Here is a 25,327-nt window from a genome sequence, read left to right as displayed (position 1 = left end):
GGTTCCAGGTAGCCCCACCAACAACTCCTGGATGACATTCTGGAACACTTCCGCAGCGCTGGATACCCCAAAGCTCAATCGTTTATATCTCCTGAGCCCCACATGTGTAGAGAAAGTCGTGATATAACGGGATTCCTTGGCTAATACCAGCTGGTGGTATCCGGATCGGACATCCAGTTTTGAAAACCACCTAGAGTCACCGAGCTCTCCCAATATGTCATCAATCGTCGGAGTCAGGTGTCTTTCTCTCTTGATGGCAGCATTAGGGAGACGCATATCCACACATATTCGCACCTCAGCTGGCTGCTTGGGTTTCCTAGCTACCACAATGGGAGATAACCAAGGGGTGTGCCCAGAGACCTTCTCAATGATTCCTGCTTTCTCCAAGTTATTCAGCTCTTTCTCCACTTGGGGCCGAAGGTGGAACACCACTCGCCGATGGCGGAGGGCTACCGGTTGCACTGTGTGATCAATGTGGAGCTTGATCTCTCGGCCTTAGAGACATCCAATGCCATTGAACACTCCTTCATATCGGGCTACCAGCTCACTCACGGACTCTCGGTGAATGCTGAGTGAGAACGTCACAATTTCTAATTCCTCCTCAGCCTTACAACCTAACAGCATACCAGTTCCTCCCTCTGTCACATAGACCTTCGCAGATGTGGATTGGGATCCATGGGTAATGATGGTCTGGAACATGCCTTTCAAATCTAAAGGGGTGATTTGCCCATATGCATATACCTTGACATTCCAATGTTTGCCACTTCTTCTTTTTCAGAAAAACAAATTCGGAATGAGCGCTTTGTCAGCTGCTCTTCTTTGTTCTTTTGTTATTGTTTTTTCCGTTTGTTTTTTTTAATTGGGCTGCACGTCCGCCGCACGAGCACCGCGTTGCGCACGCGGCCGCAGCGGGGCCCGAGCCCAGGGTCGTGGAATCGCCCGTCCTCGTCGCCAATTTGTTGTGTCTTAGCCCTAAAAAGGGCTATAACACTCGCCGCTTGTTCCGACTCGTTATGGTAAAGAACACACGCGACTCCGCATTTGAGTGTTCGGGTCGGCGTGGCAGGGTGCGCCCTTTCAGTCGGGAGCGCGCGACAACACGGGTCTCCGACTGCTCGTCGCGGCTAATCACCCCTCCTGCCACGCCTCTCTTTATTTTATAGCTCCGGGCCGGAGGCCACGGAGCAAACCATAAATACACAAATGAAAGGTGAAACCCCTCGGGAACATCCGGGGATTTCACCTAGGGTGTTATACAACGCTAAACACCACTTTCCCAGGCAGAGTGTCGACTGGCCAGTTACATCACTGGCCAGCGACACTACAATGTCCTAGGAGACTTCAATTTCCATTTTGATGACTCCTCCAATCCCAATGTTTTCAATCTGGGTCCTCAAATCCACCTCACAATTAGCCCCACTTGTCCACTCCAAGAAATGTTGTTCGAAAGTCTTAGCTCCCTGGTTTTCTCCCACATTAGTTCAGTTAAAACGTCACTGTAAAAAACTAGAACAAAGATGGCATTGTGCCTATAAACAACACGATCTTGGTCAATACAGGAATGCTCAAAGGACCTATCACAAATCCATTAAGAATGTAAAAAAATGCTAATATTCTTCTAAAATCGAAGAAATGATCGGTTTGACTCAAAAGTGATCCTTAATGTAGTTAAATCATTTCTACAACTAAAAGCACTCACTCTGGGAAATGCCTCTCTCCCAGGCTCTCTGCAATCAAATCTCAGTTTTTTTAAAAGATAACATTTCTGCCACCCAACAGGATTTCAGTCCAGTTCTAAGCACCACCTTAGCAAATGACCTGTCTGCTCCTACGGGTAACAACCCCGAAGATGAGACTAACCCAATTTCAAAAAGGGCTCCTTAACTCTCACTTGTCAAGCTATTTTGATATGCAAATCAGATTCTCCATTTGACCCTTTCCTCCATCCATACTATATACAGCCATTGATGTGGTAAATCCCGTCTTTATCCACATCATAAACACTTCATGAGAGGTAGCGACAGTCCCGCCAAGTGGAATCTAGCCATTGTCGAGCCGCTACAGAACAAACATTTGGCAGACTCGACCACCTTGTCCATCTTAAGGCCCATTTCCCTCCTCCCAATGCTAAGCAAGTATTGTATATTTTAAATGCTATGATATATTGCATGGCATGGTTGTTATGACAAACGTTCATCATGAAAAGGTGTTATAACAACCAGTCATCATGACTAGGTGAAGGGAGAATGTAGAATGTTGGGCAGAAGACAGTTGAAGGTTGTGCTGGCCTGAAGCTTGGGCTGGCTGTTGAGCTTCATACTGAAATAAAGGTATTATGATATTAAGAAACAGAAGCTCACTTATTTAATACGAAATGGACGTAGTGGCAACAAGGATGGGATCGATATTGAAGACAGCTAGCCCCAATTAAAATAAGAAGAATGTCCAGATAATATTATTGCTCTGTCGGAAAGGTCAACGGATGCTGATCATGTGGACTTATCACTTGTCAAGGTACAATGAAACTGATTTTTGTGTTGCTGTGAATGGGCAATAAGCTTTAAAGATAAATTTGGATGGCCAGCGACTTTAAACTTTAATTTGGATGGTTGCAAGAAGTCTGCATGCATTGAACTCTGCTGCAATATAGTGTTGTCTTGGCTGATACATTCTTCTTCTCAGGCCAGCGGACACAGTGCGGAAAGCCTGTCAATATATTTAATTGCTTCCTCTTCGTGACGATAAACTTTGAAGAAACGTTTTCAGGCGAGGCTATGCGGATATTATAATGGCTGTAGCGATAGCGTTAAGTTCGGTATGCGCAATGGTAAGCGTGAGGTGAAAAAGCCTATCAATATATTTAATTGATTGCTCTTTTTGACGATAAACTTTGAAGACACGTTTTCAGACGAGACTGTGCTGACAGTGTTAAGATAGGTATGCGCGATCCAGTGCGAGGAGACAGAATGAGCAAAACTCACCAGGAGCAGCATTCAAACGATTCTTATTGTAGCAATATTGAAACAAGTGAACTTTGAAAAAAGAAAGAAAAATTGATAGATTTACCTATCGAAACAGCTTACGAAGGAAGTTGAGTTTGGTTGACACAGAAGAATTTCCTGGTTACGATTTCTCTGCTGGAGCTGTATAACTTAAAGGTTGAACAAAACATTGAATAGAAAGAGAAGTAGGACTACATCAACAGTGATAGAATACATCGACATCAAGAGAAGACTATACTTAACATGGAAGAAGGCTTAGTCCATTTAAACTAAAATGCAACACTATACAGTTCATACTAAAATAAAAATAAATTCTAGCATTCGCGTTAAGAATTTTACATTTTATTAAGGACACAGAAGCAACGATAAGGCTTCTCTTTCTTCACTTTTAATTTTACAGCAGCTAATCAGAAAGTTAAAACAGAAAAACCTTCACATCCCAAGTGTACACACAACACATGAGAACCGTAGAGGCAGGCCCCCTGTAGAATGCTGGCAAACATGAAACAACTCCTCTTTCTTTGCTCGAACACCTAGGAAAAGTCCATTTGAGTCCGTAAAATACAAGCTGAGTGAACTCCATCAAAATGTAGAGGAGCAACCCTGAAGATCAACATGAAGAACAACGAAAATTGTATATTCATATCCATTGCCAGAGAAAAACACTGGAAACCTCCACACATCATTTGTCCTCAGTACCTGCAAGGAAATGAAACAAAAAAAAACAAGCCATAAAGCTGAATCAGGAAAAAGTAATCATGTAGACAGTAACAGGGAGGTAAAACAATACTGAAAATACAATAATGAACATTGGAACGAAACAATAAACACAACAATCAGATATTAACCAAATAATACTTTAACAGTACAGGTGGGATAGTCCTCGCCTCCGTGTTCTTAATAGAATTTAAAATTCTTAACACGAATGCTAAAACATTTTTTATTCTATGTCAGGACCGGAGGCTCCAATTATGCTTGTTTAAAACTGACCCACAACCACAGAAGCAATATCTACAATAGGCTTATAATAAAACTATTTAAACGTAGATTCAAGATGACAAATCTGCAGCCCTTAAAAGGTCTTCCAATCGAGAACCCAAGGCAAAAGATTTCGAGGCCATGGCCCCTCTAGTGGAATGAGCACCAAATTTAGAAACATCAATGCCCGCTTCACACGAGCCAGCAAACCCATCTGGCCAAAGTGGCGGCCGAGACAAGATGATAAGGTTTAACCAATGAAATCAACAACTGTCCCCCATATCAGAACTAAATTCCCCCAAAATTCCCCCATACCTCATAAGCTCTCAGACATGGTACCACACACAATTTTGAATCGTCCACAAAACTAGGATGGGAAACCGATTTTAAATTGCAATTGGTACGATGGGAAATAGAAAAAGTTCCACATTCAGGGGAGAAAACACTGCCTGCTAAATCCAGGGCACTAAAATCAGAAACCTGTTTGCAGGAGATTAAACATAACAACATAGTAAGCTTGGCTGAAAGTTGTTTCGTGGAAAGGAATCTATTAGCCGGCCAAGACTCTAAAAATCTTAAGACTACATTCACATCCCAAAGAGGGAATTAGCCAACTTTATACCCTTCAAAAGCTTGCAAACGATGGGTAACTCCCCCACTGGTTTACCATCTACTGGCAAATGACCTGCAGAAATGGCCGACCGATAATTATTAACCGATCTATACGCCAAACCAGATGGAGCTTGAGAGGATAGAAAATTCAGGACCAAACTGCAATTTGCTGAAGAAGGATCAGCGGTCAGTGCACAGCACCAAGAACACCATCAGTTCCAAGTGGAAGCATATCTCCTGTGGGTGCGGGAAGACTGGGATCCTGCAATGAAAGCAGAAGACTCTTGCAAAAGGCCTGGGATACTCCATCTTTCTCTGAAAGACGCCAAGCCACTAGGGCCAGTTGTCCCATAAGAATAAGAGGATGAGGAATGCCCAGGGGATTCAGAAGGAGGTTCTGTCTGAATGGTATTAAGAGCGGATGTTCGCAACTCAATTCCAGAGCCACCGGAAACCACGCTGGGACCTTCAGAGAGGAGTCACTAGAATGAGATCCGCCTGTTGACAACGGATCTGAGCCAACACCCTGGAAATCATCCAGAAGGGAGGGAACACATAACCCAGATCAAGAAACCAGTCGTGGAGAAAAGCAGCTGTCGCTAGCGCTTCTGGATCTGGCCTCCAACTGACAAATCTCTTCATCTGTCGGTTGAGGCAGGAAGCAAAAAGATTTATCGAGAAGGGACCCACTGGGAGCAGAGAGCTCAAAAAACCTTGAGATGAAGCCTCCAGTCGCTGAAATCCCAAAGGTGACGAGAGTGCCAATCCACAACTAAATTGCTGCTCCCCAGCAGATATTCCGCCACCACCGAGATCTGGTGTAGAAGGCAGAAGAGCTAAAAATCCTTGGCAATCTCCACCAGAATGCGAGATCTGGTCCTGCCCGATTTGTTGACATATCTCACTGCTGACATATTGTTAATTCAAAGAAGTATACAACAACTTGCATTGATTGGGGACAAGCTCTTGATTGCAAACAAGCCCTCTACTAGCTCCAGACAATTGATATGAAGGTCCAGCTCCGGTTTGGACCAACAACCCCCTGTAGAAACCGACCGCTATGGGATCCCCATCCCCAAAGACTGTCATCAGACTCTATCACAATCTCTGGGGAAGAACTGAAGATAGCCCTGCCATTCCAAGCTTCCATGTGGTCCAACCACCAATGCATCTCCAACCGAGCCTCCTCCGAGAGGGGAACCTGGTCCACATACCTGAGGCCCCTCTGAAGATGAGAAATGTTCAACCTCTGCAGAGCCCTGTAATGTACAGGCCCCGGAAAAATCACCTGGATGGAGGAAGAGAGCAGGCTCACCATGCGGGCAATCGCCCTCAATGACACGGTCTGTCTGGACAACAATAACCTCAATTCTCTCTTGATTAGATGAATCTTCTGAGGGGGAAGAATCTACTGAGCTAGTGTGGAATCTTTCCGCAAGCCAAGAAAATCTAAAAGCTCAGACGTAATTAAGACTGACCTTTTGGGCTTGATTATGAACCCCACACCCTGAAGAAGGGAAATGGACCATTCCAGATGGGAGAGGACTAGACTGGGACATTGAGCCATAATGAGAATATCGTTGAGGTAAATTATTAGACACATCCGTCATGCACAGAGGAACACCACCACTGGCCGCATCACCTTCGAGAAGCATCAGGGGGCCGAAGAGAGGCCGAAAGGAAGAACTTTGTATTTGTAACAAAGGCCCTCCCACAGAAAGTGGAGGAATCGACTGCGGGGTGGAAAATTAGCAATGGTCAGATAAGCATCCTTTAAATCTAAACGAACCATCCATTCCCTTTCCTGAAGAATATCCCTCAATAAGTGGATGCCCTCCATCTTGAAATGACGATAAACCAAGCATCTGTTGAACTCTTTGAGGTTCAAGACAAGACTTGAGCCGCCTCCTTTCTTGTCCACTAAAAACACCAAGCTGAGAAACCCTATTGGGTGCTTTGAAGCCTCGACAATATCGCCTTTTTCTAAAAGCGATGCAATTTCTGCAGAAATTAAACTGCGCTCTTGAAGGGAAAAATACGTTGGCTGGGGAGGCACCGACTGAGAGGGGGACTCATAAAATTCGAGCTTGAAGCCCTGAATAGTCTCCAGGACCAAGTGATCTCAAGTGATCTTGCGCCACTCTTGCAGAACCCCTTTGTCCTGCCCCCTAAAACAACTTCTTTGTTTAAAATCAGGCTCATCTGTAGATCCTGCATCCTGGGAGTAGGATTGGGTGCCTCTAGATCTCCCTCTGCGGAACCTGGAACGACCCGCTCTTGGACGGGAGGGGTAGAAGTTGGATGCAGAGGAGTCGTAGTCTTAGAAGCCACCTCTTCACTGATGATAGTAACTTCGCTGAGGGCCTTGCTGGCTGAAACGGCCGAAAGCACGCCCTCTGCAGCGTCCGGCCCCACGAAAAAGTGGGTGAAGAACCTTCTTGATAGGCCTTTGGGACTTGTCCAACTTGACATAAGTTGCCACAAATTTTTAAAGTTCCTTGAGGAAAGTAGAACCAAAAAGCAAGCCCTGAACCAAAAGACCTGATTAAGACGAAGCAAGGTCCACCAATTTGGGATCTATTTTTATCAATATGGAGTGACGACATTCATTGGAAATCACACAATTAGCGTTCCCCGGAGAGCATAGGGCCCTTTGAGCCCAACCCACCAGAACATCGGGGTCTATGGAATCACCAGAATCCTTGGCCTGAAAACCATCTCCAAAATCTTGGTCAAGGGGCCAGTCACATCCAAAAGCTTGTCCTGGCAACCACGACAAGCATGATCTATGCCCTTCTTGGGGTCCTTTGAAAACATTTTCAAATATGTGAATAGAGTAGGATACAGTTCAGGGATTTCATTCACTTTAGAGGGAAAATCAGGTCTCGGACATTCAGAACACAATCTGGAGCTAACCTCCTTCTCAAACCCATGCCTAATGTGGGATTCCACATAGTCTGCAACTTCCGCTGGAGGCAACCACAGGGAAGATCGGGGATGAACAATGTCATCAGGTTCAAAAGTAAGAACTTTTGGAGCAGGAATAGGTTATTTCTGGTGGTGCGACTTCTTTTTGCGCTTTCGGGGGGATAATCCCCTTTGTCTGAGGAATCCTCTGATGAGGAAGAAGCCAAATCCTCCTTGGACTTAAACTTCGGAGTGGCAGCAGCATTATAGTCATGATCCCTGGCTAGGGATCTGATAAGACTCTCAAAGTCCGCAGCATGTTTGAGGGCCTGTAAACCGCCAGACAGGGAAGGATCTTCGTTTGCCCGTAGACCCTGAGGGGGCCACCCATCCCTGCTGCTCGGCAAAACTAATAAAGTGGTGCTTAATGTGCCTGATAGCCTGAGCCAAGGCTTGATTGACTTTATGACACACACCAGCATCTAAGGCATCTTGCTCAAAAGATCCAGCAGGATCATCCACATAATATTCATCACCTCCTTGATCATCATAAGTAGCCATGCTGTCTGAATATAAAAGAAAACTCCAAGGTAACAGAAAACCAGGTGATGCAGGCCAAAGGGGGCAGAATATCAGCCCAGAAAACAGGGTAAATATCAGGTAGGATGTGGAGGGAGCTCTGCCCAACCAAAAACAGGCCTAGCCTGTGTCAAAATTGATACAACCCCAAGAAGAGCACACTTGTGGCGTAAAACGGGGAGAAACACAGCTTGTAAGCAACAGAGACGATAAAACACACGTCACAGCATGTTCAAAACCACTACGGACTTTGCACATGCATGCTAGTCCCAAGTTGTCGCAATAGAAAGAGGACTGCGCGGCAGTGCTGCCCATCCTCATTCCCCTGCTCCTGCTCCACTAAACACAGGACGCGAGCCGATCGGCCACCCCTGGGAGCTACAAGGATGCTCCCCAGGCAATTAATGCCCTGAAACCATGCACGCGCAGTGCAAACACAGTACCGTAAGAATAACACTAGTACAATCAATAATTACAAAGAAATCGAAAACACTTAACTGGCTGCGAAGCAGCAAAGAAAGAGTAGATGTTTCATGTTTGCCAGTGCAATATAGAGGGTCTGCCTCTATGGTTATCACATGTTGTGTGTACACTGGGATGTGTAGTTTTTTCTGTTTTAACTTTCTGATTGGCTGCTGTAAAATGAAAAGTGAAGAAAGAGAAGCATAATCGGAGCCTCTGGTCCTGACATAGATTTCAAGACGAAATAAGACAACAGTGACAACTTTATTTGTGTTAATTTGTTATTTAAATGTATGCTATTTTTTTTTTATAAATATGATACATATAGTATATACTAAATGGTAAGAATGCAGTCGGTTTTACCGCCACATACATTTTTAGATAGTCCTGGGGATCCGATAATGCATGGGAGGATTTGCGAGAAGGTTTTGAGACATATTTGGAAGCAATTGATTGATGTGCATTTACAGCAAAAAGAAAAGTAGTAATGTTAAAACACAGCTTAGGGGCTGAAGGTAGAAAAGTACTGAAAACTTTGCCAGCTGTTAAAAATGTAGAGCAAGTTAGAGATGACAATTCTGACATTTTGGGCAAAAAGTAAGTGTGGTGGTGGAAAGACATACATTGTTTTCATGGGCACAGGTAGTGAATGAATCGGTAGATCAATATGTGGCTGTATTACACAATTTAGCTGTTCATGTAAGTTTAAAAGCTTACAAGATGAAATAATACCAGATCAATTGATTAATTGAACGGGTAACCTGAAAATTCAAGAGAAGATATTAGGCATATAAGAACCCACATTAGAAAAAGCCATTAGTGCGCCCAAGAGAGTGGAGAGCACGTCTAAGTATGTTGAGGAATTGAAATCTCGTGAGAGTGTATACAAGATACAGAGATGGGAAACAAGAATAGATTCCAATAAGAAGGGAAAAAACAAGTTTTAATGAAAATTTTAAGATAGTCTGGTATCGTTGTTGCAGTGTAAAACATATGGCATCGTCAGGTAATTGTCCATCAATAAAAGTAAAATGCCACAAATGTAAAAAAATAGGTCACTTTGCTAGGGTTTGTAGAAGTGAAGGAAGTAGCAGTAAAGTGAACTGTGTGAGTGTGAGTGATCAAGAAAAAGTAAAAAAAATACATTCGGAAAAAAGTTCAGATTCACATGAAGATGTGGAAGTTTTGATGGTACAAGAGGTAGTGGATGTATTACATTTAGAATCATCTAATGCAGAATATCGGCCTCCAAAATGTCAAATGAATATTTGTGAAAAGGAGGTGTGTATGAGGGCAGATTCTTGTTCTCCTTACACGTTAATTAGCAAAGAAGTATTGGACGAATTGGGATGCACAAAGCTGCATGAAACACATATTCAAGCAGAAGGGTATGGTGGTGGCAAAATAGCAAATATAGGTTCTTTTAAAATCAAATTATCATTCAAAAATAGCATTGCAATATGTGTGATGTATCTAGTGGAAAAAGGATGGTTATTGCTAGGATGGAGGGATCAACGTGCCTTAGGTATAAAATTGGATCCTAATGATGAAGGCCAAGTGTTGGTAACAGCTGATGGCGAGGTTGTTACATGGTCACATAAACGTCCTAGACTGTTTGGTCAAGAATTAGGTTGTTTAAAGAAATGTGTGCATAAAATCATATTGAAGAAAAATGTTACACCAGTAGTTCACAAGGTGAGGAATGTACTTTTGGTGTTGAGGGATTCTTTGAAAGAAGAATTGGAAAAGTTATGCAAAAATAATTTAATTGAACCTATAGAATCATCAGATTGGTTAACTCCAATTGTTATTGTACGAAAACCTGGTACGATCAGGATGTATGTAGACTTGAGAGACTTAAATAATTGTACATGGGTTGATCGGCATCCTTTACCTAATATGGGAGAAATTGTCAGGTGTAACTGAAGGACATTTATTTTCAACTATTGATTTATCCAACACGTATCATCAGATTTTGCTGCATAAAAGTTCTCGCCGTTTAACTTCGTTTATCACACCTGATGGGGCATTTCATTTTAAAAGGGTGCCATTTGGATTAGCATCTGCTTAGGCTGTTTTTCAATGAGTAATGCAAAATTTGTTGGGAGGTTTCAAACAAGTAAGGTTCTTTCAGGATGGTATGGGGCAAGGACAAACAAGATCATGAGGAAGTTTTGCAAAAAGTGTTATCCAAACTAGAGGAAACTGGTCTAACAGTTAAGCTAAGCAAATGTAGATGTGCATTTCAAGAGGTGGAATATTTAGGTCACATACTATCAAAACAAGAAATAAATGTAAATTAGTAGAAGCTATAGAAAAGGCCCCAAATTCCTCAGATAAAGAACAATTACAATTGTTTTTAGGATTGGCGGAGTTCTGTGCAAAGTTTGTTGATCATTTCGCAGACAAAGTGAAACCGATGTGGGAACTAATGAAATCAATTATTGTAACTGATGCCAGTATGCATGGATTATGTGCTGTACTCATGCAAAGAAAAGAAAAAAAATGGGCGTGAAGGAGTAATTTGCATCAAGAACATTGAAGGGTGCAGAACTAAATTATTCTACTATTGAGAAAGAAGCTATGGCGTGTTGGTGGGGCATACAATATTTTAGAAATGTTGTATGGGGCACGGATTTTGAATTATGGACTAGCCACCAACCTTTAATTGATGTAGTTACAACTAAGGGTGCGGGAAGGGCTACTCCACGCATTGCAAAATGGTTATTCAGATTACAGGAATACATGTTCACGGTGAAATATGTACCTGCAGCAAAGAATGTAAATGGCAATTTTTTTTTTTATCATGTGTTCTCACAGAAGGACAGCTTTATGAAATGGAAGAGGATTTTCTAGTAGCAGATGTAGAGAATGCAAGTCTTCAGGCAATTCGAGAACAGGAATGGAAGTCCAAAGTAGACAAAGATGAAATATGTCAGAAAATAATGGGTCATCTACCAAATGATTGGAAAGCAGAACGGAACAAAATGGATGAATTAGCTGAGTACAAGTATGTATGGTCAGAATTATCATGTATTATTGAAATATGAAGACGAGGTGACAGATTGGTTGTTCCCAAGAGTTTGTAACTCAAATTACTTTCTGCTTTACATGAAGGAGGAATATCAGCTATGAAGCTTAAAGTACAATTAGATTTTTGGTGGCCAGGGTTAGCCCGTGAAGTGGAAGGATTTGTAAGAGGATGTATGGCATGTACATGTAGTGACAAATCTAATGTTACAAAAGGGACACCAGTGATAGCTATGGAATATCCGGAAGGAGCGTGGCAAAGAGTGGGGATTGATGTGTGTGGTCCAATTGAGATATTAGGAGCAGGCAAGAGATTTGCCATTGTATTAATGGATTATTATTCCAAGTGGCCGGAACTTACTTTTGTCAGGGAGGTGAAAGCCAGGGTAGTCACAGGAAATATTTAGAAGAGAAGGGTATCATGAGGAATTAATTTCTGATAATGGACCCCAATTTGTAGCAAAGGAATTTGAGGAATTTTTAGACCAAAGTGGAGTTTTTTCATAAAAGAACAGCTGTGTATCATCCCAGTGACAATGGTCTTGTTGAAAGATTTAATGAAGTGGTAGAAGAAAATATACAATTATCTATGCAAAGTAGATTGGATTGGAAAGAAGAGATAAAGAAAATGGTATGGAATTATCGCACAACTCCACACACTTTAGCAGGTGAAATACCATTTATGTTGTTGAGAGGTAGAAAGCACTGTAGCTGTGCCAGGTTGGATGAACAAAGATAAGATTGTAACGTTTGATAAGGAGATCATGAGGAAGTGTGTAGATAGGAAACAACAGAAGTATTGTCAAAAAAAGAATGATGGTTTGGAAAGTGGGAATTTGAAATTCAAAGTTGGTGATTTGGTAAAAGTAAGGACATTTCAGGACTATAAAAAGGAGAATCAAAATGGTCAGGTCCAAGGAAAATTCAAGATGTAATGAGATTTTCTGTTTTGTTGGATGATGGCAAAAGATGGAATTTAAAGAATATAGTACAGTGTAGTAATACAGAAGTAGCTCAGTACTAAATGGAAAACAAAAAAATGTTAAAATGCATGAGCTGAGAATGGAACAAGCAAGCAGAGAACCTACAGAGTGTAGAAGAGTGCAATATGAAAGGAAAACTATACGTAGAAGCAATCGTCAGAGAACAATTACTAGGAAATTTAAGGATTATATTTACATATTTATTGTTATGTATATAGATACATATATACAGATATATATATATATATATATATATATATATATATATATATATATATATATATATATATATAGTTTAGCCATGGATTTTCTGTAGTAACTTATATTTTGTTTTTGTTAAAGTTATCATATGTAAGTATATTATTTTCTTTGCTATTGTTAAGGGAGATATGTTGTACATTTTAATGCTATAATATACGGCATGGCTGTTATGACAACCGTTCATCATGACAAAGAGTTATGACAACCAGTCGTCATGATGAGATGAGGGGAGAAGGTAGAATGTTGGGGAAAAGACAGTTGAAGGTTTTGCTGGCCTGAAGCTTGGGCTGGCTGTTGAGCTTCATACTGAAATAAAGGTATTATGATATTAAGAAACTGAAGCTCACTTATTTAATACGAAAGGGACGTTTTAGCAAGGTCTTGCAGAAAATTGTTAACCAACATCTTATGACCTTCCTTGAGAATTCTCATCTACTCCACACCCGGCAATCAGGTTTACGCCCAAACATTCCACAGAATCAGAACTACTTGAAGTCTCGGAAACGATTAACATGACCTTAGACTCTGTGCTGATTCCATTGGACCTATCCTCTGCATTTCATATCATCTCCCTTTCCATTCTAGTGCAGCGGATTCAGAATATCGGACTCTCGCACAGTGCCGTAGCTTGGCTGAACTCCGTTTTTTGACCAGTAGGAGGCAAATGGTTTCCCCTGGACAATTTGAGTCACAAGCAAGAAAAGACACAATGGGAGCGCCACAGGGCTCTTCATTGAGCTCAGCTCTTTTTAATATCTATATGCCTCCCCTGGTCTCCTTAACTTCCTCATCTACGATCGTCACTATATCTTATGCTGTTAATACCCAACTGATCTTGTCCTCAGACAAAAATGTATTCAAGTCCGAAACCAACTTTCGGAACTGCTTGATGGACACCTTTCCGGGGATCTAAGATAACCACCTCAACTGAAGTTCCGATATGACTGAAATACCCATCTTTGGAAAATTCAGTAGTTTTTTCCCATTAAATGGTGGCCAGATTCTGCACCCCTACACCTCCCTTTCCCCCCAGCCACGGTGATGGTCACAAAGAATCTTGAGGTAAACTTTTACACTGAGTTTTCTTTCCTCCGGCAAGCATCAGCCATTGCTGGCATGTGTTTTAATCTTATAAACTCCTTGAAATACTTTTTCAATCTTTTGCCTCTGGCTGCCAGACATCCATTGCCTTTGTGCTAGTCTTGTCAAGATTGGACTGCTGCAACAGTCTTTATGCTGGCTGTGCTAAACGTATCATTCACAAACTTCAGATGGTACAGAACTCAGCCACTAGATTGGTTCTACAACTCCCTCGGAGAAGTTCTGCATCAGACTAACCCAACTGCACAGGCTTCCAATCCACAAGAGGGTCCTTTTTAAGTTACATCTGCTTGTTTATAGAACTTTCAATCGTTCTGGCCCAACATATCTTAATGACCGGCTTTGTCCTTATCTGCCCCAATTAACTCTAAGAAGAGCCTCTGAGAACTTTCTGAAACCTCCCTTATTGCAATTAAAATCTCGAAGTGGAAAGTCTTTTGCAATTTTATGCTCTAAAGCCTGGAACCTACTTCCCAGCAGAATGTACACCATTGGATTAATCAGCATTTAAAAACAATTTAAAACTTGGCTATTTTTGGCCACTGACTCCTTCTGTATATTACTAATTTAATTTCTATCTGTCACCCTCAGGAATCCATAGTACTCACAGCACAGCACCAGGATGCCCTCTTTTGAGTGACAGTTGCGCTTCACAAAAAAACTCATTCATTCATTCATTGAACACTCAGTCAACTGAACTGTCTAATTAGGTATAAACTGCTGGGTCATATCAGGTTCAAGGTGTTCTGCCATTCCTGGCTTTTTCACTATCACCTGTGTGCATTTTGGTACTTGTAGGACTTCATTGATGATTGGGATAAAATAACTACAGAGCAGAGTGAGCTGAAAAGCCAGCTTTGGCTGAACATCTCACATTTTACATAACCTCTGTGACAAATCTGTATTTTTGTCCTATCACTTGTCACTTGCATTTCTAGTTCACATCACAGTTGCCTTCTTTGATAAGGGTCCCAATGTAGTATATGTCACTTTCAACAGTCCTGTGTTTGCTGCTAGCAGAGGTGGCCTTCTGGGACATATAGCTTCATTGCTAACATTGTAGCTATTGGCTCAAAAAGACCTGTATTCTTAACCCTAGTTTGCTTAGAGCAAGGCTAGGACTGGCTGAATGTGCTGCACATGGCATGGATCACTTGACAGTCTTCTGTTACCTTCTACTATCTATTTAATAGGGACGCAACATACCTTTAGTTTTGTTAAATGCTATTAACAAATGATCAGGCAACCCTGGGCACACTCTCATAGCTGCTCCCAGTTAGATATATTACATTGTCAACTGATCCCATATTATTAGGATGAAACTTAACTAGTCCTTGTTCTAGAACCATACATTTTAAACATACTAGGACTAGTATGTCCGTTTTAAGAATGGGAAAGGTGCAACTACAAGCCCCAGCATGTTTATTGCTTTTCTGTGTAATGTCCACCACAGGCCATGGAACCCGCTAACAAACATGCCTTAACCAGCACCCCAGTATAGCACATTCCTACAATACCATCTTACAACTTATCAACCCTTTTTAGGTAGACCCTACAGGCAGCGCACATGCACTGTCACTATGGCAATAATCCTTTGTATCTGAGAACAAAATCCTCTCTAAGAAGGGCCTTTTAGCCTGCCCATTATTTACCATTCATTGGCATAATTCACTCTTCTTTGCTCCCTTCTAATTTGGCAGTGAGTGCAATGCCATTACTCCTTTGTCTTTGTGTGGAGCATGGACCAAGTACATATTGATTTACCTTAGTTAGTGTCTGTCCGCTGTGATTAAGGTACTATTTCTTTTGGTTTTCTTTTGCATTTTTAAACAGGGTAAATTGAACCCGACCAGAAGGTATAGGGGCACTTTACATGAGCACCAGTTACATTCACTAGTTCACGTTAATTTTTTTTAATGCCGGGGAGATTAAGTGATTTGCCCAGAATCACAAGATGTCGAGGCGATGCTAAGAATGAAACCTGACTCAAACCTGGTTCCTCAGTTCTAAAGATGGTATCTTTGTCCATAGAGCCACATCCTTCTTCCTCCTCCCATCCACTCCTCCATGCAGGTTGAGCATAATGCACTCTCGGTGCAGAGTTATTTACTGGTGAGTAACAGCCAACAATCGTACAGACTTCTAAGGGATAGTATATCAGGTGCTGCTGTATATAAAAGGAAAAAATATTCTTTTAAGAAAAAGGCTGTAAATGGATTTAGGCTCACATAAAATGTGTACAGGCAGCAGAGGACAAGGGCTAAGCAAATGCTATTCAAGCATGAATTAAGCACAAAATTATTCCAACATAATAAGCATGTTTTTCGAGAGTGACTGCCGTAAGACAGCCAATTACAGCATCTTACCCAAACACAAACTAGAGTTCTCCATTTAGATGGGGTAAAACACATCACTGAAGCTGCACGTCTCATAAAATAAGCATCGGCAAAGCCAGTTGGTCTTGCCTGTGCAAAGTTTTTAGTTTTGTCAATGTTTTTGTAGCCATTTTGCACAGCAGCACAGTTGCTGTGCAACCTGGCTGAAAGTAAACAAATCTATGTCTAAGAGCTATGACATGGTCAACGATGGTCATGTCATAGAGGTTTTTTTTTACTTTCACACATGTACAGGAAGTATGCTGCTGTGCAGCATGACTAAAAAAACCTGAACAAGGCCAAAAGATGTCACATAGGCAAGACCTATTGGTTTTTCCAATGCTTGTTTGAAACACTTTGTGAATTTTTAACTTTGCCCTCCGGAGTTAGTATAGTAAATAAGCCTTCTGGACAACTTCTGAAATATTGCTCTTTCCTCAGATATTCTATGACTGGGGTTAGAATTATAAATGTATCTTCCCAGCAGCAACAAAAACCTCTGCTGCAGTGGTTCCCAACCTGTGGTCCAGGGAACCCCTGGGGGTCCATGAAGCCTCCTCAGGGAGTTCGTGGCTGCTAAGAAAATTAAATAATATTAACAGATTAATAACGTGCACTTGAATAAAATGGCTAAATGTACAATTGAAAATTTCAAAACATGCTGTAAATGTCAAGGAACTTGAAATTGGAGGCTAAAAATGTTATTAGTATCCTGAGATTGATTAGTGGGAGCACTGCAGGTGCATCACACAGAAGTTAGTATGGACTATGTGTGGCTTCAATTGAACTTAGAGAAGCCTCAATCTTCCTATGTATTTATTTTTTCATTTATATTTGTTTGTAAGTTAAATAAAATATGTTATCATTAGTGTATGTGTTTAATGGAATACATGTTCTGTATTTTTTTGTGAATTGTTATGCGGTTCAAATCATCAACAATGTTTAGGCCGGGGTCCCCGGCTTCCAGTATTGACTCAGTCAGGTGGGCCCTGGATTCCAATAATGATTCAGTAGGAGTCCCCGAGTTTCCGTAATGAAAAAGCAGGGTTCCACAGAAGTCAAAAGGATAAGGACTACTACTCTGCTGCCCTCAGCTGAAAACAAGAAACTTCCACATGTCCTCTCTGTGCTGGGATTCAGACCTCCCCCTAATTATCCAAAGCTCATCAAGTCAAGTGCCTGAGACCTATGGTACACAATTTGTGGGCTTATATCCAGCATATTGCTTTTTTGTTACTTGCTTTGTCCTTCTGAAATGCTTGTTTGTTAGAATGAATCCTTCCGCTTTGTCCCACCTTTTTGTCTTTCATTTCCTCCCATGGAGCAGGGACCAACTACTGTATCTTTACTCTTTGGATGTTTATCTGTTGTTTGGGGGACTATTTTTTACTTTGTTTCCTGCCCGTGTAACTGTTTGTTTCGGCTCTCGTAGCTGTTTGCATTTAAATGCAGCATTCGTCCTTCCCACCTCCTCTCATTTACTGCTTGCTGCCCCCACCAACCCCCGCTTCGTTGTTTGTTCGTAAATGTTTTTTGCAATGCTGTTGAAAAGATGATGTTAAGATTATAACAACAGAGACATTGGTAAATGCCATTAACAAAGCTGCTCTCATGCACATGGAATGTACGACCATTTACGAAATGGAAATGCTTTTGTGGTCTGCAGCAGCTGGAATGGAGCCCCTGGAGGCAGCAGCAGTTCATCCTTGCCACGGCCACTGAGCACTGCCTCTGCTATGAAGGCTGCAATTTCTCCTGCCAGAGGATCGTGCTGGCCATCTTGAGCGTAAAGCACATGAAGATTTGATGTATCAGGGCCAAAGAGCAGCAGCTGTGTCTCGAAGGCACGTGTGAAACAGGCGTTTGGGTGAGCTGCCGAGGGTGTGGAGGGAGGTTCAATATCTACCCATGTTAAAATTAAGCTGTTTTGGAGTTGTTTATCTGAGGCAATTGATATATCATACGCAGTGTTTTCAATGTACTGAGTTGCTGGTTAGTACAAACCGTATTGAACCAGAAGAGAAACGTGCTTCGTGCGAAAAAGTAATGTGCGCTCATGTGCCGGACATTAGATCCCCATATGCCGCTGGCGAAGGTGACAGTCTTTTCTTGTTGCACTAATGCCAGTTAATTAAAAATGATGGTTGTTGGCAGTCGTGTGTATTTTGAAATATCTGAGTAATGCAAATAGTCAGCCGCTGTACTCTCAGGCACAAATATTTGCCTGTCCAGGCAGTGATTTAGCAATACGGTGTTTCGTAGTCGCTCGGCTATATTGGTTTTTCTTTTGCTTTTTGTAGTCCTTAAAATATACTTCTGAGTGGGTGTGGCGCACGGATACACTGATGTGGTTCTTCCTGACTGTGTTTCCTCTCCTCTGTGGTGTAATGAAGAATAAGGGTACTGTGGTAAAGGCAGTGACAGCTAAGAATGCAAAAATATGATGGGGCACCATGGCGCAGAACTCACCATTAATGCTGCTCCTGTCTGGTGCAGCATTTCTCTCCTCTGATACTGGTGTCCATGAACTGGAAAGGGAAGGACTTTGTACCTGCCCAGTGGAAGGCGAATCAAACCAATTCTGGAGCTGCTCTAATGCTGTTTTCAGCAAGAGAACAGCTCCAGGATTGGTTGGAGCACATCAAATAGGCACTCGTTTTGAGGCTGGGGGCCTTGCCAGCAATCCCCTGGGGGTTTCACAGCCCTGGGATTGCTGGGTCGACAGTGCGCATGCCAGGCCTGTTGTCGCAAGACAGCCGGCCAAGTCGTTATGCGCACTGTTGACCCAGCAGTCATTCTACAGTTGCAGGAATCAGACCCCTCCCCGCCTCACATTCGCACACATATTAAAATGGCATTAATATGTCATTTTATTCATTTGTGTTTGCCTGCTGTGCTCGCAGTAAGCGGAACGCAGCTCCTCCACCCTTTAGGAGGGATCACCCCTACGTGGACTGCCCCAGAGACTCCTGCGCATCGCACATTTTTATGAGCCTTGGGCTGAATGGGGAACGCGGGTCCTGAGCAGCGAAGGCCCCCTTGCATTACTACTGCTGAAGTGGTCTGCATTACGCTCCTGCCTCTTTCACCCTCCTCCTCCCTGAGTGTGCGCATCAGGGATGTTTAAGCATTACTGCTGCTGGGTCCACCACGGTTGTACAAAGTGATTCTTGTCATAAGACCTCCTGGCCTAAAAAGCGAATTAGCCTCGGTGATGTTTGTGCTTTACTGAGCCCGGGCTCATGGGAGAGACTCAGGCTGACCGGGCTGCCTTGTGCACTCAAGGCAACACTTCTTGTGGGTTGTCAACAGTTAGACCTGCAGGCAAGTTAATCTGCAGTCCCTGCCTGAAAAACCAATAAGTTCTCAATGCCTATTTATCCTGTTGCATTGTTTCGTTGACCTCATCTCGCCTACAGGTTTGTTTGCCATCAGAGGAGCTGGGCCCACAGTGAGGTGCACAGCGGCTTCCCGCAGCTTTGCTGTGGGTGGTCACCTGAACAAAATACTCTCTCAGCCCAAAACATAAACTCGCAGTGAAATGTGGTACTAACAACCCTCAAACTTTGTTTGACACCTGTAGGCAATAGTGTACTGGTGATGCATAATAATACACAAAGGAGTCTGATATGATTCCTGTATTTTAGAAAAAGTATGCCAATATCATTTTTTCTTAAAAGATTGCTTGCCCCGTCTTTTAAATTTAAAACTGTTTTCTAAACTTTGGAGACTTTCATTTAAATGGAAACTTAAAAAGCATGCTGCAGTGCAATTGTACAAACAGTAGGCTGCACGGAAGGGGGCTACCTTTAGTGCTGTTTTGACTGACCTGGCTCAACCGTGAGAGTATCAACGACATTGTTAATGGATTAGCACACAAAGAGTGATTCCTAGTATGTCCTGATACATAAAATAAATAGGACGGTGTTAACGCAAATATATTAATTAGAAATTATTAATTAATGTTTATGTATTGTGAATAATGAAAAATGTAGAAAATGATTAACCGAGAAAAAAATAATGCACACGTTTGAAAATGTGCTCTCAGAGAGTGACTACCAAGATTCATGAATTATATTAAAAAGTGATTAAAAATGTGGAACATTGAAAATGTATTGAAATAATGTAGTAGTATGTAATATTGAGAGATATAACTTATGTTTTTCATTATAATGTAGAGCTTACCTTACCCAAAGTCGTGGCCTAGTTTGCCAGGCCTCATGCTGAAGCTGAATATTAACGTTCAATGTAAGCCACCGATGGGTTGACCTAACCGTGAACTGCTCATTGTTTAATAAAATCTGCTTAGCTAGAATCCTTTGCGTGAACCAACAGACAGAAGATGATTGAATCAAAATTGTATCAAGGACTGTGTAAAGTATTCAGAGTGTGCTTTCAGACTGTGTAAAGTATTCAGAGTGTGCTTTCCCAGAGTGTGCTAAAAAAAAATCCACATGGTTATTGATGATCTACGGACGCTGAGTGGTCTAAGACTCCGGAGTATATTGACAAGTGTAGGAGACACTTAGGCCCTCATTATAAACACGGCGGTGTTAAATGCCGTTTTCATGCTAGCGGTCACTTAGCTGACCGCCAGCCCCCCTGGCACCCTGCCGGCCGTATAATGTACATTCTGCTGGGCCGGCGGGCAGAAACATTGTTTCCACTTGCCAGTCCCAGCAGAATGCATGGCTGGGACATTGCCGGCGGCCCCACATGGAGCTGCCGTCAATGCCTCTGTGCGGCAGGTGGAGCTGCACCCGTCGTGCAGATCACTGCCTGTAAATCGGGCAGTGACCTGTGCAATGGGGCACTGCACAGGGGCCCCGGAGCACCCCTTCCGCAAAGGCTGGTGGCAGTAGGGATCATTATCCGAGGGGCAGCAGCGCTGCCCTGTCAGATAGTGATTCCCTCCACCGTCAGGCTGCCTGTTGGAGGCAGCCTGGTGGTGGAGGAGGGCCACCTATGCAGCCCTCCATATGTTCTTTATATGGTGGTTCAGCCCACCATGCCGGTGGTGGTCTTTTCACCCGCCGCCGGCATGGCGGGCTGAACTGCTGGGGATCATAATGACCCCTTTGGTTATATGTTGTAATCTGTCTGGTTTAAGTAGGTTGATCGGGCAAGGATAACAATGAGAGTTAAATGAGTAAGAGAAGTTTTTCAACTGAGATTTGGCGAGTCCTATGTGCACCAGAACAGACCCATTGATCAGCTGAGAGTAAAATATGCGGTTCGAATTTCGCTTGCAAACGTGGGAGACTGAGAAAGAGGAATAGCTGCATGAGAGAAATGGCCATCAGTGAAAATCCATAAGGTCTCTGAAGCGATTGTGTAACTTCCTGTAGTAAACCAGCAGATTTGTTTTTGGTTATTGGTTTTTGGTTAGTGCTCGCAATAATTTGCATTAGTTTTGTGCGCATTGGAGTTTAGGAGGATGAGCCACAAGGCTTTGTCAGCCGCAGTGTGTGTGAGTGTAACATCATTTGAGCCGCGCTGGGATAGGTTGGTTAGTAAGAAAAGTCGCAAGCGGATTGGCAGCCATCCGTGAGCGGCAATTCATTGAGAAAGCAGGTGAAGGGAATCTTGGGAATAAAAGTCATTTTCGAATTCGATTTGAATATATACAAAAGTAGAAAAGATGAAAAATGTCAAAGCATTTAAGAGTGCCAGGAAAGGAGATACATACATTAAGGCGACTGTGGGGGAGCCTACCCCAACGGAAAATTCTACGGCTTATATTGTGATGGAGGAGCGAGGTGTAGTGCCATATCTTTGGTTAAAGCAGTTGTGCAAATTGACAGAGAAACAGGGAGCTTTAGCATTTCCAGTGCATGGAACGTTTAGTTTGAGAATTTTGGATCAGTTATAGATGACGATGTATGAGACAAAGCCTCTTCTTAGTCCAGCACAATTTGAGCATTAGCAGTTTGGGAGCTCATAGCGAGACAGCAGCAAGAAATAAAGTTTCAGAGAATAAGGAAGGTAGAGAAGTCACTAGCAGAAGCAAGATGGGATTGGGAACAGAAGAGGTGGAGAACAGCAACACTGCAGGATGTTAAATTATTTCCTGCTATCACAGAGGAAGATGAGGCAGAAGGGGAAGAGGAGACTACCGAAAGTGATAAGAGTTCATCAGGGAGTAAAAAGAAGAAAAAGTCTTACATAGTAGAAGAGGACTCGGATGTTGAGGATCTTATTACTCAGATGTTGAGGGACCGACCTCCACCATATGCGGTGCATGAGGGGGGTCCGAGTACTGGTTCTGCTCCAACTGCCCCAGCACAAGTGTCGGGGACAGTGGGACCAGCGCAAACAGATAATGGACAGGTACATGGGGTAGTGCTGAGTACGCCCAATGCGGTGACTACCTCAGTAGTCCAAGCGCAGATGCATCCACCACCAGTACAGAGAATTTATCCTGAGATACCAATTCATGAGACAACTTGGAATTTAGTGGTTCCTATGGAGGAAGTGGTTCCGGAACCATTGTTAGTCCAGACTGAGCCGACTCCAATGTTGATGCCTCAGGTGCAGCCACGGGGTTTGCTGAAGTTCACACCAATGACAGGGACACAGTCAGATGTGACTCCAGTGATGAATCAGAGCGTGGGAGTAGCCCTTCCACAAAATGCGGGTGTCAGAGCAGCACCAGATACAATATCGCTGCTGATAACTGTTGGTCCAGCAGTACCATTATTTGCGCAAAATAAGTGATTACAGGAGAACAAGGCGAGATGTCACAGAGCCTCCTGAGGAGGGGAGTGAGAGAACATGTGCAGGTAGTTTAGTCTATGGGTCATACCTTTGATTAATCTAGGTCATTAATGGATCTTAGTCCAATTGTTGCACTTCCAGATGCTGCAAATGGCCTGAGTGTGAGTCAGAGCTTGAAACGTTTGACATCGCAAACTCCAGGTGCAGTGATACAACATGTGCCATTGCCGAACTCAAGTAATGTTTCATTACAGGGATTGACAGCACAGCAGTTAAATGAGTGGCTAGATAGTTTGAATACTCTTCAAAACACTTCCAAGAGTGAAGAGCAGATAAACCGTGTAAGGCTGGCTACAGAAATAACCGAGCTAGTTGAAGGGATGATGGGAGTGAATAGGTTAGAATCCTATACCGAAGAAGAGCTGAGATATTTGTGTCCGAGAATTACGAGAGAAGTGGGCAAGATACCTCAGAAGTTGGCAGATTTGGCAGAGAAACAAGACATAGAAATTGGGAAAACAAAGCATCTGAAAAGGAGCTAAGGTTATATTTTGAGGCAAAGGATTTTGAACGCATGAGATCAGCTTGGATGAAAGCGCATCTTAAAGAACTATTGCAGCGTGCTCAGATTTGGGGAGCATTAGAAAAGTGGGAAGGCAGATGGGCGAAGAAGAAGGATAAACGGAAACGAGATTCACAAAAAGGGTCCGAAGATGTACAAAAATAAAAAGATCCAGTGAAAATTTTGCCAATGAGGGAAATTCCAGGAGGGCAGTTTGTTCATGTTCCTTGGCACAGGAGTGATATTCTGTCATTCACAAATGATTATTCAAATTTGATGGTATCAGCAGACAGATAGATTTGTGAAGCTTTCGAAATGTCTGTGGGAAGACTTGAATACTCTGATGGAGATAGTGGTTCCTGCTGATTTGTGTGTTGAATGCAAGAAAGCAGTAGATTGGCCAACTAGTGAACCAGAAAGGGATAGAGTTACAGGTGAGGTAATGAAACATTATTATAAGGTGATTGAGTTCCTGAAGACGTGAATCTTGCCTAAAAATATTGACTGGCAGTGAACTGACAGAACAGTACAGGAGGTAAAGAGTCTATACATACCTACTATGAGAGATTGTTGAAAGTGCTCAAGGAGTACAGTGGCAAAGAAGCGATCGAGCCGAAAGACATGTTGCATTTTGTGTTCAGGTTTGTGGAAGGATTGAGACCTGAAATAGGTCAGATGATTAAGAGTAATTTGATTTGTTGGCAAGCAAAGCCGATTGATGAGGTGTTGCAGTATGCAAAATACTGTAGTGATGAGATTGAGTTGAAGCAGAAGAAGTTGAAGGAGAAAGCCATGGTGATGCAGATTAAGGCAGCTCAAACAGGAGTGCAGGGAGCTTTTGTGCAGCAGATACCACAGCGGCAGGGAACTGTTATGTTCCAACCTCAGGTGAGAGGTAGAGGATGTGGAATCAGTATGAATCGCGGAGCGGATTTGAGTACTGTAGTGATTCAGAATGATGTGCAAGGGACAAAGAAGATAATACCGTGTTATCTTTGCAGAAACGTGGGACACTGGAAGCGAGAGTGTCTGATGATGGTGCAGGATGGTGTTGTTCGGCAAAGTGGTGAGGTCAATACATTTCAAAATGTGAAAGTCCCAAAAATGAGAGGACTTAATCCAAATTTTCAGAATAACATGAATAAAGTGCAGAATTTTCAACCTATGCAACAGGTGAAAATGTCACAAGCACAATTGACACAGTCGCAACCGATGCAGCAGTAGGTTCCTAAGGTATATAGACAGCAAATGCAGATACCTCAAGCCCCAATGGAACAGCAACTGATGATGCTTATTCAGCAGGTCACAGTTCAGAGACAAGACAGAAGTAGTGGCAGTGCACCAATTCCCATTACATAGCGAGAATGAAATAAATGGTGAATGGATGTGTGATAGTTCGGATGAGGAGCCATGTATGCTTGCAGCCTCATTAGAGGTAGATCAACGAGGACCTTTTGTAAGAGGGAAGGTGATGGGGCATAGGGTCTCATTTCTAGTTGACACAGGAGTTACGCACTCTACAGTGAGTAGTGCAGAAGTTCCGAACTTTCAGGTAGAACAGTTCAGGTTGTAGGGGTAGCGAATAGGCAGTTGGTAAATCCGATCACAGATCCAGTACAGGCTGAGATTGGCAACTTCCAGGGACTGCATAAGTTTGTAGTCTGTGATTCAAGTCCAGTATTCCTACTGGGAAGGGACTTATTGTGCAAAACCAGATGTGTGATTAATTGTTCAACTGCTGGAATAGAGATCCAGACA

The 25,327-nt window shown here is 42.6% G+C and overlaps 1 long non-coding RNA gene across 1 annotated transcript; it reads right to left on the bottom strand.

The window, feature by feature from the left end:
• Positions 1 to 3,328: 3,328 nt before the first annotated feature.
• On the bottom strand, positions 3,329 to 18,859 carry LOC138268161 (uncharacterized). Its single transcript, XR_011199940.1, has 2 exons — positions 18,760 to 18,859; positions 3,329 to 3,701 (listed from the first exon to the last, which is right to left on the bottom strand). It is a non-coding gene; the product is annotated as an uncharacterized lncRNA (long non-coding RNA).
• Between the last annotated feature and the right edge of the window lie 6,468 nt (positions 18,860 to 25,327).

This window comes from Pleurodeles waltl, chromosome 12, assembly GCF_031143425.1.
Source record: "Pleurodeles waltl isolate 20211129_DDA chromosome 12, aPleWal1.hap1.20221129, whole genome shotgun sequence".
Taxonomy (NCBI): domain Eukaryota; kingdom Metazoa; phylum Chordata; class Amphibia; order Caudata; family Salamandridae; genus Pleurodeles; species Pleurodeles waltl.
This window is presented reverse-complemented; position numbering and strand designations above follow the sequence as displayed.